Source organism: Protopterus annectens, chromosome 1.part0 (genome assembly GCF_019279795.1).
Source record: "Protopterus annectens isolate FY-2018-M chromosome 1.part0, PAN1.0, whole genome shotgun sequence".
In the NCBI taxonomy this organism is placed as follows: domain Eukaryota; kingdom Metazoa; phylum Chordata; order Ceratodontiformes; family Protopteridae; genus Protopterus; species Protopterus annectens.
The window spans coordinates 1,452,185,059-1,452,192,059 of NC_056725.1; positions in this window are offsets into that span (position 1 = coordinate 1,452,185,059).

Genomic DNA, 7,001 nt, shown 5'->3' on the forward strand with positions numbered 1-7,001 from the left:
ACTTGTGAGTGTTGGATTTGTTATTGAATTGGGCAGAGTTATAAAAGGACTTTTTGTCATTATTGGTTTGTTTTTTTGTAAGATTTCTGTGGTGTCTATAATTATGTAGCAGAGATAATTCCTTTGTTTTGATCTAGGCTTTCCAGGCTCTATCTCTTTTTAGCATAAGGGACTTAGTTTCTTTTGAGAGCCAGGTAGCATAATTGGGTTTTATTCTAACCTTCTTAGAGGGAGCAAGAGAGTTCAGGGTATTCAGGAAGATTCTACTGAACCTAGTAACTGCACCACTGATGAGGAAGATTTGGTACAGACAGGAAGAAAGTAAGAGTAAGTGAGGGCATCCAGCAAAGAGGTGGATGGATTGTGTGAAAGAAGATCTGCAACAGTCAGGCATGAGTGTTGAAGAAAGCAGGAGTGTGGCACTGAATCAAGAAAGTTGGGGACAGTTAACATGATACCCTGACCCCATGTAGAAAAATGGGAAAAGGGGGGCTGATGATGATGATGATGATGTGTGATTCCTTCAGAAAAATAGCCTGTGAGGTCATTTGTGAGGCTCAACCCCATCAGCCTGGTCCCTCCAGTCCATAAGTATTGTCTGTGTGTTCCAATTATGTTATGCTGCCAACATGCTTATTGCCATATAATTGAGTGAACTGTATATCCACTGTTGTGCATGCACACCATGTAGTTAACATGCTTATGTGTTATCATCATGTGACATTTAATCATGCTTCAATGTGTGCATGACACACATTAGGACATTACACTTTCAACACATACTCAGCTGCCCATGCACTGTGGCAGTTAAGCTGTAGCTAATGCTGCAAAATCTATCTTGCAACCATGTGTTTTACTGAAAGAAACTGACAGACAACAGATGTTGTCCATAGTCCAGCACTACCACAGTGGCATGATTCATATTTCATATTCAGCCTCCACCTAATCTCCCCACCTCTTTTCTTTCTACCTCTTTCCTCTTTCTACACTAACCGACTGTCTTCTTTAACATACATACTTCTTTTTATGTACAGGCACCTTGAGATGTCACCAAAGACTTCCATGTAAATATGTAAATAACAACGCTTCAGTACTATGTTGTAATTTAACTTGGATACTTTTGGTAAAACTGTGGGAAGATATTTGTGTAGTCTTACCCTAAATATTATATATATATATATATATATATATATATATATATATATATATATATATATAATTTTTATACAACTTGCTATAACTTAGATACTCTGTCTTTTGACTTCATATAATGTTGACATACTTTTTTATCTGTATGTATTGTTCTAAATGTTGGAACTTTTTTCCTTGGGTCTCCACTGAGAAAGGGCCTTTGGCTCAGTTGGACTAACCTGGTTAACAAATGACAAATACACACATATTTATTTATTTATTTGTATTTATTTATTTATTGCCTTATCATGTATGTGCAACAGAAGGACATGTCATTTCCCATTTTATTTGAATGACAGTTATCATGCTGTCCCACTGGCACAATGTAGTGTTGTGTGCCATGTGATGGCAATGCTGATGCCATGTGGGGCCATATACAGGTATGTCATACCTAAGCAGTCCTCCTTTTCTAACTGTATTGCATGCCAATGGTGTGTACACCATGGTAAGGATAATTTATTCTGTAACAGTGCATTATGCCATGTTTGCTATATGTTACAGTTGCACGTCAATAACTTATTCACATAAGTTTACATCTTATGCCAATAGTTTTACACAGTAACTGATGATTGTACAATACATTTTTGTGCACAGATCCATACTGACATACAATTGTACCTTTTACATGTGAGCATTCAATGACGTATTGTTGATGTGCTGTAATGATACTTACAGGAGTGTCCTCTGCTCAGTAATGAGCAAGGTATGTGACATACACATGCAGCTGTTTATTCAGAAGTGGTATGTCAGGATATGTGTATGTGATTGGTATTCTTAGCTTGCTTACCTATGCCTGTTGATGTTACATGATTGCACATCATTATGTATGATTTATTCATGACCATTTCTGACATCAGCAATCAGTCTGCCCATGTGACATACATTTGCTATTTGCCTGAACGCATTTTGTGTTGGCTTCGATAGCATCCTGTGTTTTGTACACATGCATTTGCAATGTGTAAATTTACCTTGTTGTCCCGCTTTTCCCTAATGTAGGCCCACGTTGCCCACCTCACTTCCACCTTCATATTTACGTATTATATTTTGCAAATATGTTTGCCTTTATTGCAATTATTGACCATTGTCATGAATTACTTTGCTGACATGGTGAACATGTGCCAAATGTATGGCCATTTTATTGATGCAAGACATCTGCATAAAAGTCACTGGCTACTGCTTGCAATACCTCCTTGTTCTTCTTAAACATGTGTGTTAAAAAGTGTACATTGTTTAAATCCATGTGCACAACCTGATATATTTTTAAGCTGTATTTTTATATTTCTGCAAGTATTCTTACATGTCATTGGTGTGTGTATGTGTACTGACATTGCTTTCAAGTGCATTTTATTTAGGCCACTGATAGTCATACATATACATCTACACGTGTTGCCTTTGACATTATATATGTGTGTGTGACATATATGCATTCCATTACACATTTGTTTGGGTTGTGTGCACCTACTTGTGTATTTAGCAGACATTTTGCTGCTTTGCTGCAGTACTGCTCTTTGATACTGTACTTGGTTGTTTACTTTCCATATGTGTTTGTTTCTGTCCTCTGCCTGAGTTATCTAGCATTCTTAGATCAGCATTTGCTCATCTGTGATGTTGCTTGGCTTACACTTGTACTGCTGACAGACTACTTGGATGTGTGTTTATTTATCCAGTGTGTACTGTGATCCTTATTTATTACCCTACAAAACACGTGTACCATTGGTCATACACATCCAGGTATGATTACCACACAGTTTGCAACATGTCACAACTTGATAGTGCATGGGGAGATATGTTTTCTGCTTTTTACCATGGCTGGTATGCAACCCCCCCCCCCACCTTTTGCCAACTTTACATTGTCCATGTTTTGCAGTGTGCTGTCTGTGTAACTTAACTGCCCTTACTGTTTTTTCCAAATTTTGTTTGTCATGTGCTGTGGTATCTGTTGTACGGGTATACCTGCTGTGATGGCCTTTCCCTCCACATTCCCTATCTCTACCTTTCCTTCTAGTCTTAAAAAAAAAAAAATTGGGCGTATTCCCACCCACAAAAATAAATAATTGCCCATGACCCCTGACTTTCCCTCTGATTTTTATATTCCATCACCTCTCTTGTGCGCCCCTTCCTTCACCCACACCCCACATCTTCTTTTTACTCTCCCACTTTCCTTGGGTATGTTTTTTACTTGTGTTCCTCATGTAAGTCCCACTCTCATTGTTAACTAATGTTAGCTGCGGCAATGCGGCCCTAATTGCCCTTCGCCTTTATTGAATTATTTTTATTCTAAAATTTACAGATTTGTTAGAGTTAGCATATCATTATACTAATGGAGTTAAGGTGATGCTCCACAGCTCTCTTTAAGCTTACTGGAGAGATTCTGTTATAGATATGTATTTAAGACTGTCAGGATGATGAATTGTATTATCTAACTTAGACAAAATAATAAGAGAACAAGATTCATTATCAGTATGTAATTATCAGACACATTTAAAAAAAAATGGAAACATGGAATTTCCTTTAAATGATGTTAAGATCTATTAAATGTACTATAACCTCATAATTTTGAACTATATATATATATATATATATATATATATATATATATATATATATATATATATATATATTTGCATGGAAAGTCTTAAATAAAACATTTTATACTCAATAGCTAGACTTAGGGCGGCCATGGTGGTGCAGTGGTTAGCATTGCTGCCTCACAGCAAGAGGTTCTCCGGTTCGATCCTCGGCTGGGGTGCCTTATGTGCGGAGTCTGCATGTCCTCCCTGTGGTTGCGTGGGTTTCCTCCGGGTGCTCCGGTTTCCTTCCACATCCCAAAGAAATGCTGTAGGTGGATTGGACACTCTAAATTGGCCCTAGGTGTGTGTGTGAGTGTGCCTTCTGTGGAAGGTTGGGCGCCGGGCTGGCAACTCGACACTGTAAAACTCCACTGCCATTCAATGTGCGGACAAGGTGATCCGCTGTGGCGACCCCTAACCGGGAAAAGCTGAAAGAAGAAGATACTCAATAGCTAGACTTGAAAAAATAAAAGCAGCTGTATATGCAGCACATGTAAAGAAAATCTCAATGCAGATTGGGAACGTATTTTTGTTAAATGTGCATACCTTGAAAATTATTAGGAGCAAATATAAGTATTTTATCAAGCATTGTGGGCAGACAATTTTAAGTTACAAAGATATAGGGTCACTACAAGTGCTCATGTGCTAATAGTTTCTGACTCATTTGCTTGCTGTGCTTATTCTAATTAGCAAGTACCATTGCCAAATAAATTATTTTAGTGAGAGTTTATTTTAGCACTTTCACCTTAAATCTCAAGGCTTCCTCAGAAAGAAAATACACCACCTAATTTTTAATGTATGGTAATCATATATGAAAGTGATGTAGTTAACAAATGTGGTAAAAATCAAATAGCAAAAATGTGATATCATATATAGGTAGGTAGGTAGATAGATAGATAGATAGATAGATAGATAGATAGATAGATAGATAGATAGATAGACCTGCATACACACACACATATACATTCATACACACAAGCGCGCACGCACGCACACACACACGCACACACACACACACACACACACACACACACACACACACACACACACACACTCACACTCACACACACACACACACACACACACACACACACACACACACACACACACACACACATACACACACACACACACACACACACACACGGGAAAAGACGCAGTGATGTCCTTTACTAAGGGTTTTATTTAAAAAAATATCAGCCATTTTGTTTGTTAATAAGACTAAAATCTTGGTAACCAAGAGTCAGTTATCTTGACATATTTCTGCCTTTTATAATTTAACACTTTTTATTTGTTAAGCAAGGAGAAAAGAACAAGTTTATTAATGCTACATACATATGGCTTTCACTGGAAAATTCCACAGTATTTCAGAAAAAATATTCATAGTCTGCCCTCATTGTATCTCTCAGTTCTGTCCCCTTCCACTCAGTAACCAGAGAGAAGGGGCACAGACCCTTTGGTAATACATGGAGAACAGACAGTTTAGGGGACAGTGCATAAAGGACATGCATATGCTTATTTTTTACATGCTTAAAGTTGTGTTCTGTTTCTGCCCCATACCCCACTAACACATTAAACTAAAGTTTCTGAAAGAGTTCCAACATTACCTTGTTTTGATTGGATGCCTCTTTAGCTAGTCTGCTTGTTCCTTGACAATTTTTCCAAACCCTGTCAAACTTTTGGTGGTGTTGTTTTATAAGGCTATGACTTTGTCTTCCACCCTTATGATAATCTGATTTCCAAAGCCACTCTCTTCCATCTTCCGTTGCTATTGACTGTTGTATAAGCTATTCATGCAGCCCCCCCCCACATTGTTTTCCATAGATCCATGATACTGAGTGTCCACCCAGCAAACCAGTATTGTCCTTGAGTAAAGCTCCTTTACTACATATTGATTCCTGCTCATTTTCCTTGAGCGCAGCAAAGATTGGAGTCCTAGCCTGCATTCTGGAAACATTTTACTTGTATCCAGTGTCATCCAGGCAAAGTTAAGTATCTTTGATTGCTAAATTGTTTTGAGTGGTCATTATTGTTTCATGTTCTATATGTACATTTTGAGGATTTTTTTGTAAAAAAAATGCTCTTCCTCTCACTGTGACTTTTGTAAGACTGTCTTGAAATTGCCTTCAGCAACGGATTCCAGCTAGTTGTTTATGTGGCTTGAGGTAGCATTGCACGTGTGGGTTTCTTCTACTGTGTTTTTATATTAGGACTGAATTTATTGTGGCAGAAGGCTATTGCCTGGTCTATCTGAGTTGTGAAATACACTAAAGGACTCATAGTGTAGTCATTTTATTGACCAGAGTGCTCATTGGTTTTTTCTTTGTTAGTTTTTTTTTTCTGTACTGCTGTAAATTTTGTACAAACAAACAAAAAAAAAATGTGTAGCAAACACCTGGAAAGCAAATTTTCTCTGTAGAATGGTCCATGAAATGATAGCCTGTAAAGCAGCAATATAGCACAAATACCTTGTTTGACAAGAAGCTTAAAGCAGCTAGTTGGGCCTCAAGTGGCAATACTTAGATTTGGTAGAGTTCAGTATTGTGTAAATATTAAAGTCAGTAGAATTTAGTACTGTTTAGCATAATCTGCCCCAGTAAAGCACCCTTATTAGTCTGCACATACAATGCACCCTTAGTCGTCTTCTAACCACAGTATACCACTCTGTTGTAGCTCACAAATCAAAGGACTGGACATTATGGATATGCGATTTTCTAACTTCTCTGAATGACACTGTAGACTAAACTCTCATATACAAGTGCACATCAGGTTGATGAAACCACACACAACGCACTAATAGACCAAAAAATACTGAGGCTGCTAAAAGCAATCTTCCTAAACAACAAAGATGATCTAGACCACCCAATGTCAAAGGTATGCCTCGGCAGTCCCAAAGGCACTCAGAAAAAACAACATCTAACACCACACATACTGTCAGTCTATAAAGATGATCCCACAGTATGAGCAAAAATGACTGATTTCAGCAACGGGCTGTCTTTCTGGTGCCAATCTAAGGGTCTCCAATATTTGTCAGCTTGAGACGAAGTTGTAAACAGGCCATGTTGTTTCACTAAGCATAGTCTGCACCTTTACTTCTAATCTTTTGAATACTGGCTACAACATTATCCACTGCCATAGATGCCAAATTGACAAACCTACTGACATAGCAAAATCCACTGAGCTGAAACACACGGTGTGACTGCTCAGTTCCAGGAGCCTAAATTAAAAACTACACTCCCT